The sequence below is a fragment of the Lissotriton helveticus genome, chromosome 11 (assembly GCF_964261635.1).
Source record: "Lissotriton helveticus chromosome 11, aLisHel1.1, whole genome shotgun sequence".
Taxonomy (NCBI): Eukaryota; Metazoa; Chordata; class Amphibia; order Caudata; family Salamandridae; genus Lissotriton; species Lissotriton helveticus.
In genome coordinates this window covers 1,100,879,144-1,100,892,654 of record NC_136072.1, presented here as the reverse complement: position 1 = coordinate 1,100,892,654, position 13,511 = coordinate 1,100,879,144, and positions in this window count along the sequence as shown.

Sequence of the window (13,511 nt, the reverse complement as noted above, 5' to 3'; positions counted from 1 at the left end):
AGTCTGGCCGAGGCGTTCTGGATCCGCTGGAGTCTCTTCTGGACCTTGGCGGTGGTTCCGGCGTAGAGGGCGTTGCCGTAGTCCAGTCGGCTGGTGACGAGGGCCTGGGTGACCGTCTTCCTCGTCTCGGTGGGGATCCACCGGAAGATCTTACGTAGCATGCGCAGGATGTTGAAGTAAGACGAGGAGACGGCGTTTACTTGTCTGGTCATGGAGAGGGAGGAGTCCAGGATGAAGCCCAGGTTGCGTGCGTGGTCCGTCGGTTTGGGTGCGGTGCCCAGGGCGGGGGGCCACCAGGAGTCGTCCCAGGCGGAGGGCGAGGAGCCCAGGATGAGGACCTCCGTCTTGTCCGAGTTCAGTTTCAGGCGGCTGGTCGTCATCCATTCGGCTACATCTCTCATCCCTTCGTGCAGGTTGGCTCTGGCGGTGGCGGGGTCGTTGGTCAGGGAGAGGATCAGCTGGGTGTCGTCGGCGTAAGAGATTATGTTGAGGTTGTGTTGGCGTGCGATGGCCGCGAGGGGGCTCATGTAGACGTTGAAGAGGGTGGGGCTCAGTGAGGATCCTTGAGGGACGCCGCAGATGACTTTGGTGGCCTCTGACTTGTACGGTGGTAGGCGGACTCTCTGTGTTCTTCCGTCGAGGAAGGAGGTGATCCATTCCAGTGCCTTGTCCTGGATTCCGATGTTGCCGAGGCGCTGTACTAGGGTGCGGTGGCAGACAGTGTCGAAAGCCGCGGAGAGGTCCAGGAGGATGAGGGCCGCTGTTTCTCCGTTGTCCATCAGAGTTCGTATGTCATCGGTGGCAGCGATGAGGGCGGTCTCGGTGCTGTGGTTCGCTCGGAAGCCAGACTGTGAGGGGTCGAGGGATCCATTCGTCTCGAGGAAGGCGGCCAGCTGTTTGTTGACGGTCTTCTCGATGACTTTGGCCGGGAACGGGAGGAGCGAGATGGGACGGTAGTTCTTGAGGTCGGTGGGGTCTGCTGTGGGTTTCTTGAGAAGAGCGCTGAGTTCGGCGTGCTTCCAGCTCTCAGGGAAGGTGGCGGTGTCGAAGGAGGTGTTGATGATGTCCCGCAGGTGGGGTGCGATGACAGCGTCGGCCTTGTTGAAGACGTGGTGAGGGCAGGGGTCAGTCGGAGATCCGGAATGGATGGAGTTCATTGTGCGGATGGTGTCTTCGGTGCTGATCGGAGTCCAGGTGCGGATGGTGGTGGTGGGTGGCTTTGTTGCGGTTGTGGCTTGCGTTGGTTGGTTGCTGAAGCTGTTGTGTATGTCCGCGATCTTGTTGTGGAAGTAGGACGCGAGGGAGTTGCAGAGGTCTTGCGACGGGGTGATGTCATTGTTTCTGTCATTGTGGTGACAGAGATCGACTGTCACCGAATGAGAGAGAAACAGGCACCTGACCGGATGGTCAGGGGTTTCGCCGGTCTCAAACATGAGCGAGAGAGAGAGAGACAAACAGAGGCAGCAAACGAGACCAGGAATCAAGACAGGACACCCATTTCAGATAGTACATTAATGTCTGGCATGCCCGATGGTGAACAGAAGAACAGTGCTGTTCCCAACCCGACAAGACAAAGAGAAATAACCTTACAGGTGGGAGCTCGGAAGAAGACCGGAACATTGTCCACTCCCGAAGGAGATCAACCGTCAACAGAACAAGAGTCACCAAGGAAAGCAGACTGCCACTGCCGAGCTGAGCCAGCAGCAGTCACACAACATGAAAGAACCATGATAACTGCGGAACCGGATAATAAACAGCCCACACATAATGGGTTGCATTCTCAAAAGTGCACTCCCGTAGTCAAGAATGTCTTGGTTAAGGCACCGAAAAGATTGGTCAATGTCAGGACCACCACGGATTCGACACTACTGATGCTTGAAGAACAAGCCGTCCGCCAACCCGTGTGGTGGATTGAAGAATTGCGAACACTGTGGAAATTAAGTTCAGTTTGTTAAGAAGGGGGGAGATGTCGGATTGTATGATGTGGTCTAGTGGTTGGGGTGGAGTTAAGAGGGAGGAGCAGGAACGGGAGGAGCCAGAGACAGGAACCACGACAGTTAGAGTAGGGACGGGGAAAGAGATAGACGCATGAATAAAGAGCTAAGTATACACAAGCCTGTGTCCGTGTATAATTGTCGTAGGATACGACACAATCCTCCCACTCTCTTTCAATTGTGGAGATTCTCCTTTCACTCTTTGGAAGGTGTTCAAGACGGATGGCTGTATTTATATTAAATAGGAAAAGGGAAGTTTGTTTTGTTAATACTCATACCCATCTCTTTTCTGAAAGAAGGGTACCTCCCATATTACTTTTACAATTTTTCTATCCAAAGCAATTTATATGTTTCCCCTCTGTGCATAAGTGCTGGGCAAATGGCACACTGTTTTCACAAGAACAGACTGGCAACCATACACTTAGAGTCAGGCTGCTTTTATACTATCAGGAAGACATCAAGTCTGCCACCTCTCTCGGAGAACAATAGCTGCCTGTGTTTTTTATGTTTTGAGATTCTGAAATGGAAGGGACGGTACTTAAATCCAAATTTGTTCAAACTAATTTGCATTATTTTTTATCTTGGATATTCTTCCTCTTATTTTTGGATACATTAGACATCTATAACACAATACCTAGGTTACATCTTCTTGTGTTTGCCGTTTTAAGCTTACATTTCCCTGGACAAAATTATAGCTTTTCCATTTTTTCCTAATCAGTTTTACTGGCCACGTCATAAAAATGGAAGCCATATCGGTAAAATACTAATCAAGGGGAACCCGAATATACACACACAGAAAGGCAATGAGAGGCATGTAAACAGCCACGAATACTGCACAAACACTGACAGTAACTTAGGCACACAGAGACCCAAAGGCCATATTTATGACCCCAGCTGCGTCACGCTTGCACCACGCAAAATGTGATTTATCAAGCCATGCAGGGCCACTTTGCGTTTCCCTGAATGACTTCATAAAGGATGTATGACATTACAACGCATGCTTTTACATCGCATGCCTTTACAACGCGGTAGTTACAACAAATACCTTTACAACGCATAGTGCTTTTAGGCGCTGGATAGTGAATTGTTTAATTTACTATTCCAACTCCAGTCCCCGTGGATAGTAGGGAAGGTGTTGGATAGTACATTAAACCTATTCCCTATCCTAGAGCGCCCCCCAGCGCAATGCGTTGTAATGGTTTGCGTTGTAAAAGTTGCGTTGTAAAGGCACTGCGTGGTAAAAGTTGCGTTGTAAAGGTTGTTTACCCTTCATAAATCTTGAGTAAAGAAATGCAGCACAAATCACTGCATCGGCTTACTCTGCGCCAGGGATGCATTCCATGGGTGTTGTGTGGGTGTTATCACGCAATTACCATGGATTTCAACGCATTCTCAAATTTGCCATAAGTGGTACACCTGGGAATGCGCCAAAGACCTACACCTCCCTAGGTGAGGTGTAACGAGGAGAAATATGTTCAGTTGCATTCTGCAGCACGCACAGAAAGAAGAGAATGCCTCAGGGGATTGTTTTTGTGCAGGAAGCTGCCCCTCCATGCACAAAAACAATCCACTTTACAATGCAGGCACCCGTGTACCACGGTGCAAGGGTGTCTGCGTTGGTGGCTAGGCCGCCTAAACGGCACCAGCACAGGGGAAAATGCAGGAATGATCCTTAGTCTTTTAAATACCTAGAGGTGGCTTGCTGTGCTGCACTGACATAAATATACCCCCCAGTAAACAAGACAAGTTGACATGTACACCAAAGGTGCTTTCAAGGCACTAGCACATTAGCACACCCATACACACAAGGATACAGTCATTACTCTCCCACTGCATGGTTTACACAGCTCTCCGCCCTCCTCCACCCGCTTCTCAGCCTGGGGCTATCAGCCACATGGGAGGTAAGAATTGTCTTTTGAAAAACAGCTTATGAAATACTAGGCTAATGTTCCATTCTACTGCATGGCTTAAACATGTCTTACAAAATGACACAGTTGGTTCTTGTCATGAGCAATATATGAGGCCAGCCCCACAGAGGCAACAGCAGACTGCTTTTTTCAATTACATGCGGGGCCCCTGGAATTATGCGGCAGGGGAGCACCAAATTATGCAGCAGGGTTTACTAAATTATGCAGCAAGAAAAAGCTAAGTATGTGGCATAATGCAGCACATATTTTGATAGTATTATTTAATTATTTTGTAAAATGTTCACATGGCTATACTGTCTGAGCAACGATTTCACCTAATTTGTACCAATTTAACAAAGAAAGACAGAAATAAACATCTGAAAAATGACCAGTTAACCTATGCAAAGGGGTTTCCACTGCTCACAAAGGCATGTCGCCAAGTTTTTAGAAACTATTTTTTTGGTAAAATTTACAGATTATGCAGCAGATGATGGATTATGTGGAAAGTGCGACTCCTTTCTCGAATAAACGCAGACCGGATGTAGACCAGCACCGGATTTCAGATATTAAGAGCCAATTGATGAAGGGCAAAATCTGGAACCATTCTTTTTAAAGTTCCCTTGCTGTAAGCATATTTAGAAACCAATACTATCTGAGGATACAGATTTAACTACATGTCTTTCAGTTATGGGACATTTTTAAAGATTGATCTTCCATACGAGCTATTCTGAGAACAACTATGGTAGTGTTTTCCAGTGTATTGTAAAGGAAACATCTGCTGTTATGATCTTGTAAGCTGTGGACTATAGCTTGGAAGACTGATCAGCCGTACTAGCCATTTTAGGGATAACTGTGGTATTGTGATTCGGTGTATCCCGAAGGAAACATCCGTTGTTGTATTCTTGCAAGCAGCGAAATATAGCCTAGAAGGTGTATCACATTGGTTGTCCTTACATATGCAACTTGAGAGTTAACAGTACAGTCTTGATAAAGATTGTTTAACCAGGACGAGACCATCGAAACATGTTGACGCTTTGACACCTAATCTGTGTTGCGGGTTGGCGCAATAGATATCAAATAATTCCCAATATATCGAGTTCCAGCCTTCATGCTACTTTAACACGGATATGGTTTATTGAAGACAAAGTATATTGTCTTTTAGATACTCTCCTTTTTTTCTTTTTTCTATCTGTTTTATTATTTCTCTTTTTAAATGGAGTCTTATGTGCATACAATTATTGCAGGATATTAGTACCACTTTGTATAGATATGAAATACATATGATTCCCTGTGACATTTGATTATCCTTGATTATGAATTGTTTTTAATGATTTTAATAAATTGTTTTGTACAAATTCCATTACCATATCTGCATGTTAGCACACTATTTTGAGCAGAGAACAATACTCCTCCCTCTGTGCTATTTGTGTATTGAGTGATATGTGTGATCTGGGTGAAAGTGAATAGAGAACAATATATGGTCCACCAGAGGATACATTGTCATTTATTGATTGAATAACAGAACCCTATTCCTTTGGTGTTAAAGGGGTCCCTCTCATTTGTTCCAGAGGAAATGCGGCAAAACAATATTTATACTAAAAAAGTTGCAGCTGCAGAATCATATAATCCTAGTGGTCCTGATTCTATGTCAGAATTATGAGGAGAAAACCACAGACCTGCTAAAATATCATGGCCAAAATATTTACTACTGCTGTATTGTGAAGGCAAGTATTTATTATCCTTAATTCCACATCTATGTATCTTGAAGATATATGTATCATCAGTGTACCTGAATGTTGAGTCGGGAACAGTAACTCAATACTTAACTGTATATAAGTTTGATGTTAAAATCTCCAGATACTGTAAGAATACCTTTTTTTCTGTTTGGGAAAAAAATCATTGGAAGATTTATTCAACTCTGTAAACCATTAGCTGAGAGCAATGTATTGAATGCAGAAAGCAGGACATTTAAAGCAGGCAGCAGTGCTTAATTTGTGCTGGTACTCATTTCTAGGTCTCGTCTGCCGCCAGCACATGTGCTGTTGCTGTGAAACATAATGTTTACTGCAAGGTCCTTGGAGCCCATCCATTGCTTACCATTCATTGACTTCATTGTCATTCTTATTTGTTGCCTCCTAATTGGCCAGCGCTTGCCGATATCACTTCCTGTTCTTTCATTTGGAGCATGAATTAAGTAATTATTGATTTAGGTTGATTAGTGTCCTTCCATTTTCCATCCACTGCTCATTGAGATCCAGGTACTATTTTCTTTATTCTTCCCCGCCCACCCTTGCTACTTCTTCCCTTACCTCCCCTACCCCTTGTACATGTTGCTTCTTCCCCTGTCATCGCCCATCCTTGTCCATGTTGCTTCTTACTCTCTCCCTACCTTTCTCAGTGTCAGCGTTGCTTCTTTCCTCCCACTCTCCCATTGGCTGCGTTGCCCCCGTACACGCTTCATAGGAAAATAAACATTGGCATAGCCAATAGGTCTCGCATTTGGGACATTATAAGTGTTTAGCCATGCAACAGTTGATGTTGTTGCACCACGGATATTCTGCTGCATAACTAAATACTTATAGGGTCCAAAAAGCGAGACCTATTGGCTATACCAATGCTTGTTTGTTTTTTGTTGCTTTTTTGTTTAAGTTGCCAGATCTACAATAGCTGGACATGGTTTTTGTTAACAGTTCTTTGCATCAAATGAACTTGTTTTCATTGCTCTGAATGTTGTTTCCATTCTGGTTGTAGGAAGCAGTCATTCCCGGGGGTGTGGGGGCCGCCTAGCTGTGCGCATGCGCCGAACTTTGCAAATGAGAAAAAGCCTGGTGCAGGCGCAATTTACAAGTGTGGAGTGAGTGAGCCCCAGGCCGCATGACTCACTCACACAGGAGTTCATGCACTGCACCTGCATTCTCAGCATGTTTTAAGGAAACTCAACCCACTCCCTCCCAGGCATCAAACACATATTTATCAAGAAACGCTGAGAAGAGCCTGCCTGCTGCACTGATGGCTTGTGGTGTGTGTGCCTGGTGAAAGCGTGCACTGATGGCTGGTGGTATGTATGCCTGGTGGAAGCGTGCACTGATGGCTGGTGGTATGTGTCCCTGGTGGAAGCATGCACTGACGGCTGGTGCTGTGTATGCCTGGAGGAAGTGTGCACTGATGGCTGGTGGTGTGTGTGCCTGGTGGAAGCGTGCACTGATGGCTGGTGGTGTGTGTGCCTGGTGGAAGCGTGCACTGACAGCTGGTGGAGTGTGTGCCTGTTGGAAGTGTGTACTGACGGCTGGTGGTGTGTGTGCCTGGTGGAAGTGTGCACTGACGGCTGGTGGTGTGTGTGCCTGGTGGAAGCGTGCACTGACGGCTGGTGGTGTGTGTGCCTGGTGGAAGCCATGCAGTGATGGCTGGTGGTGTGTATGCCTGGTGGAAGCATGTGTGTGCCTGGTGGAAGCCTGCACTGACGGCTGGTGGTGTGTGTGCCCGGTGAAAGCGCGCACTGATGGCTGGTGGTGTGTGTGCCTAGTGGAAGCTTGCACTGACAGTGGTGGTGTGTGTGCCTGGTGGAAGCATGCACTAAAGGCTGGTGGTGTGTGTGCCTGGTGGAAGCGTGCACTGACGGCTGGTGGTGTGTGTGCCTGGTGAAAGCGTGCACTGATGGCTGGTGGTGTGTGTGCCCGGTGAAAGCGTTCAACGACAGCTGGTGGTGTGTGTGTGCCTGGTGAAAGCTTGCACTGTCGGCTGGTGTTGTGTACCTGGTGGAAACATGCACCGAAGGCTGTTAGTGTGTGACGGCTGGTAGTGTGTGTGCCTGGTGGAAGTGTGCACTGATGGATGGTGGTGTGTATGCCTGGTGAATGCATGCACCGACAGCTGGTAGCGTGTGACGGCTTGTGGTGTGTGTGCCTGGTGGAAGCATGCACTGACAGCTGGTGCTGTGTATGCCTGGTGGAAGTGTGCACTTTCAGCTGATTATGTATGTGCCTGGTGGAAGCGTGCACTGATGGCTGGTGGTGTGTGTGCCTGGTGGAAGCATGCACTGACAGCTGGTGATGTGTGCCCGGTGGAAGTGTGCACTGACAGCGGGTGGTGTGTGTGCATGGTGGAAGCGTGCACTGAGACGGCTGGTGGTGTGTGTGCCCGCTGAAAGTGTGCACTGATGGCTGGTAGTGTGTGGGCCCGGTGAAAGCGTGCACTGACGGCTGGTGGTGTGTGTGCCCGGTGAAAGCATGCACTGATGACTGGTGGTGTGTGTGCCTGGTGGAAGTGTGCACTGACGGCTGGTGGTGTGTGTGCCTGGTGAAAGCGTGCATTGACGGCTGGTGGTGTGTGTGCCTGGTGGAAGCGTGCACTGACGGCTGGTGGTGTGTATGCCTGTGGAAGCGTGCACTGACGGCTGGTGGTATGTATGCCTGGTGGAAGTGTGCACTGACAGCGGGTGGTGTGTGTGCATGGTGGAAGCGTGCACTGAGACAGCTGGTGGTGTGTGTGCCCGGTGAAAGTGTGCACTGATGGCTGGTAGTGTGTGGGCCCGGTGAAAGCGTGCACTGACGGCTGGTGGTGTGTGAGCCCGTTGAAAGCGTGCACTGAAGGCTGGTGGATTGTGTCCCTGGTGGAAGCGTGCACTGGCGGCTGGTGGTGTATGTGCCTGGTGAAAGCGTGCACTGACGGCTGGTGGTGCATGTGCCCGGTGATAGCGTGCACTGATGGCTGGTGGTGTGTGTCCCTGGTGGAAGCGTGCACTGACGGCTGGTGGTGTGTATGCCTGTGGAAGCGTGCACTGACGGCTGGTGGTATGTATGCCTGGTGGAAGTGTGCACTGATGGCTGGTGGTGTGTGTGCCTGGGGGAAGCATGCACTAACGGCTGATGGTGTGTGTGCCCAGTGAAAGCGTGCACTGATGGCTGGTGGTGTGTGTGCCTGGTGGAAGCATGCACTGACAGCTGGTGGTGTGAGTGCCTGGTAGAAGTGTGCACTGACGGCTGGTGTTGTATGTGCCTGTTGAAAGAGTGCACTGACGGCTGGTGGTGTGTATGCCTGTGGAAGCGTGCACTGACGGCTGGTGGTATGTATGCCTGGTGGAAGTGTGCACTGATGGCTGGTGGTGTGTGTGCCTGGTGGAAGCATGCACTAACGGCTGGTGGTGTGTGTGCATGGTGAAAGCGTGCACTGATGGCTGGTGGTGTGTTTTCCTGGTGGAAGCATGCACTAACAGCTGGTGGTGTGTGTGCATGGTGAAAGCGTGCACTGATGGCTGGTGGTGTGTTTTCCTGGTGGAAGCATGCACTAACGGCTGGTGGTGTGTGTGCCTGGTGGAAGTATGCACTGATGGCTGGTGGTGTGTGAGCCCGTTGAAAGCGTGCACGGAAGGCTGGTGGATTGTGTCCCTGGTGGAAGCGTGCACTGACGGCTGGTGGTGTGTGTGCCTGGTGAAAGCGTGCACTGATGGCTGGTGGTGCATGTGCCCGGTGGAAGCGTGCACTGATGGCTGGTGGTGTGTGTCCCTGGTGGAAGCGTGCACTGACGGCTGGTGGTGTGTGTGCCTGGTGGAAGTATGCACTGATGGCTGGTGGTGTGTGAGCCCGTTGAAAGCGTGCACTGAAGGCTGGTGGATTGTGTCCCTGGTGGAAGCGTGCACTGATGGCTGGTGGTGTGTGTGCCTGGTGAAAGCGTGCACTGATGGCTGGTGGTGTGTGTGCCCGGTGAAAGCGTTCACCGACAGCTGGTGGTGTGTGTGTGCCTGGTGAAAGCTTGCACTGTCGGCTGGTGTTGTGTACCTGGTGGAAACATGCACCGACGGCTGTTAGTGTGTGACGGCTGGTAGTGTGTGTGCCTGGTGGAAGTGTGCACTGATGGATGGTGGTGTGTATGCCTGGTGAATGCATGCACCGACAGCTGGTAGCGTGTGACGGCTTGTGGTGTGTGTGCCTGGTGGAAGCATGCACTGACAGCTGGTGCTGTGTATGCCTGGTGGAAGTGTGCACTGACAGCTGGTTATGTATGTGCCTGGTGGAAGCGTGCACTGATGGCTGGTGGTGTGTGTGCCTGGTGGAAGCGTGCACTGACAGCTGGTGATGTGTGCCTGGTGGAAGTGTGCACTGACAGCTGGTGGTGTGTGTGCATGGTGGAAGCGTGCACTGAGACGGCTGGTGGTGTGTGTGCCCGGTGAAAGCATGCACTGATGACTGGTGGTGTGTGTGCCTGGTGGAAGTGTGCACTGACGGCTGGTGGGGTGTGTGCCTGGTGAAAGTGTGCATTGACGGCTGGTGGTGTGTGTGCCTGGTGGAAGTGTGCACTGATGGCTGGTGGTGTGTTTTCCTGGTGGAAGCATGCACTAACAGCTGGTGGTGTGTGTGCCTGGTGGAAGTGTGCACTGATGGCTGGTGGTGTGTGAGCCCGTTGAAAGCGTGCACTGAAGGCTGGTGGATTGTGTCCCTGGTGGAAGCGTGCACTGGCGGCTGGTGGTGTATGTGCCTGGTGAAAGCGTGCACTGACGGCTGGTGGTGCATGTGCCTGGTGGAAGCGTGCACTGATGGCTGGTGGTGTGTGTCCCTGGTGGAAGCGTGCACTGACGGCTGGTGGTGTGTGTGCCTGGTGGAAGCGTGCACTGACGGCTGGTGGTGTGTATGCCTGTGGAAGCGTGCACTGACGGCTGGTGGTATGTATACCTGGTGGAAGTGTGCACTGATGGCTGGTGGTGTGTGTGCCTGGTGGAAGCATGCACTAACGGCTGGTGGTGTGTGTGCATGGTGAAAGCGTGCACTGATGGCTGGTGGTGTGTTTTCCTGGTGGAAGCATGCACTAACAGCTGGTGGTGTGTGTGCCTGGTGGAAGTATGCACTGATGGCTGGTGGTGTGTGAGCCCGCTGAAAGCGTGCACTGAAGGCTGGTGGATTGTGTCCCTGGTGGAAGCATGCACTGACGGCTGGTGGTGTGTGTGCCTGGTGAAAGCGTGCACTGACGGCTGGTGGTGCATGTGCCCGGTGGAAGCGTGCACTGATGGCTGGTGGTGTGTGTCCCTGGTGGAAGCATGCACTGACGGCTGGTGGTGTGTGTGCCTGGTGGAAGTATGCACTGATGGCTGGTGGTGTGAGAGCCCATTGAAAGCGTGCACTGAAGGCTGGTGGATTGTGTCCCTGGTGGAAGCGTGCACTGATGGCTGGTGGTGTGTGTGCCTGGTGAAAGCGTGCACTGACGGCTGGTGGTGCATGTGCCCAGTGGAAGCGTGCACTGATGGCTGGTGGTGTGTGTCCCTGGTGGAAGCGTGCACTGACGGCTGGTGGTGTGTGTGCCTGGTGGAAGCGTGCACTGACAGCTGGTGGTGTGTAAGCGTGTGGAAGCGTGCACTGACGGCTGGTGGTATGTATGCCTGGTGGAAGTGTACACTGATGGCTGGTGGTGTGTGTGCCTGGTGGAAGCATGCACTAACAGCTGGTGGTGTGTGTGCCCGGTGAAAGCGTGCACTGATGGCTGGTGGTGTGTGTGCCTGGTGGAAGCATGCACTAACGGCTGGTGGTGTGTGTGCCAGGTGAAAGCGTGCACTGATGGCTGGTGGTGTGTGTGCCTGGTGGAAGCATGCACTGACAGCTGGTGGTGTGAGTGCCTGGAGGAAGTGTGCACTGACGGCTGGTGTTGTGTGTGCCTGTTGAAAGCGTGCACTGATGTCTGGTGGGGTGTGTCCCTTGTGGAAGCGTTCACTGACGGCTGGTGGTGTGTGTGTGCCTGGTGAAAGCGTGCACTGACAGCTGGTGGTGCATGTGCCTGGTGAAAGCGTGCACTGACAGCTGGTGGTGCATGTGCCCGGTGAAAGTGTGCACCGATTGCTGGTGGTGTGTGTGTGCCTGGTGAAAGCGTGCACGGACAGCTGGTGGTGTGTGCCTGATTGAAGCGTGCATCAATGGCTGGTAGTGTGTGATGGCTGGTAGTGTGTGTGCCTGGTGAAAGTGTGCACTGACGGCTGGTGGTGTGTGCCTGGTGGAAGCGTGCACTGACGGCTGGTGGTGTGTGTGCCTGGTGGAAGCGTGCACTGACGGCTGGTGGTGTGTGTGCCCGGTGGAAGCGTGCTCTGACGACTGGTGGTATGTATGCCTGGTGGAAGCGTGCACTGATGGCTGGTGGTGTGTGTGCGCCTGGTGGAAGCGTGCACTGACCTCTGGTGGTGTGTGTGCCTGGTGAAAGCGTGCACTGACGACTAATGGTGTGTGTGCCTGGTGGAAGCAGGAGCATCCACAGTGATAGAAGACATAAATGAAACTGACGAAGAGGAGGGGGAGAAGGGAGGGGAAGTACGGGCAGAGGAGCATGATTCACAGCTAGAAGACACAAATGAAGCTGACCAGGAGGGAGGGGGAAAAGGGAGGGGTGTAGTGCAAGCAGAGGAGCCTGATTACAGCAATAAAAACACAGATAGCAGTTGTGCACGTGCATGAGCGCGTGAACGCAAGCTGTACACCAGCAAAAGCCTTAGGTGGCACTTTTAAAAGCAACTTACTAAATGTCTCGAAGAGACAGCATGCGCTTTCTCAGGCGATACCTAAAAAGGACTCATCATTGCACTTTTTTAGGTTTTGCCTGGCGAAAGCTGCGCTCTGCGCAGCTTTTTCGCGCAGGCGAAAACCTGATGAGAACTGTAGTGGGGTTTGGGTCGGCCCTCGTCATTTATTGGCTGGCTCCATAAATGGAGCCTAGCCATTGGACGAGGGGCCTGTCCGTCAATGCCGGACCAGATTCGGGGGCGTCCCCGAGATTCTTTGGCTTTTGCCGACGTCACGCGACGTCAGCCGAAAGCCGGGAACGCCCCCGAATCTGGTCCGGCCGGGCCGTGCTTGCTGCTGTCCTGCCTTACTCTGTGTCCCTCCTCCCGCCGTCCCCCTCCCGCTCTCCGTGAGCCTGTCTTTCTCTGTCTGTAAAGTGTATATTGACAAACGAAATCGGACCCGGAAAGACGCTCCTCTGAATACCGCCGCAATCACGCCTCTTCTCGAGGAGATTCAAAAACGGCAGCACATTTCAATGCCCATAGGCGGTCCCGGGATAAGAGAGCGGCCCCCCCAGCACTGCTTGTGCCGCACTCCGGTAAGCGCCGCTCAGCCCTGCAGCGCATCTCAATGCCCATAGGCGGTCCCGGGATAAGAGAGCGGCCCCCCCAGCACTGCTTGTGCCGCACTCCGGTAAGCGCCGCTCAGCCCTGCTGTTCACTGGTGTACGCGCCAGAAGTCTCCTCACCCCTGCCGCTCCCGACACCCTGACCGCTCTCACTCCTGCCGCGTCCGATGCCCCACGCAACCGGCAGTTCAAAAACTTGATGGGGGGCCTACGGACTCCTTGTTGCACACACGACCTTACCGCTTACTGTGTAGTCGCGCTCAGGGTTCCCACCGGCTCCATGCGAGTCTCTCTGTGCCCACACACCGAGCCGCAGCCTCCTCAGCCGGGACCAGCATCTGCCCTGAATTGCATGCGTTTCTTCGGCACCATAGGGGGAGCCCACCGGCCCGAACCGCTACTTTCCTCCACCTTGCGTGACTTGCGTCACGGCAGCAGCGCTCACCACCGCCCGCGGCTACAGTTTCGGTTTCGCCAGCCAGGGCCCCCGGACGCCTGTGTTCTCCGA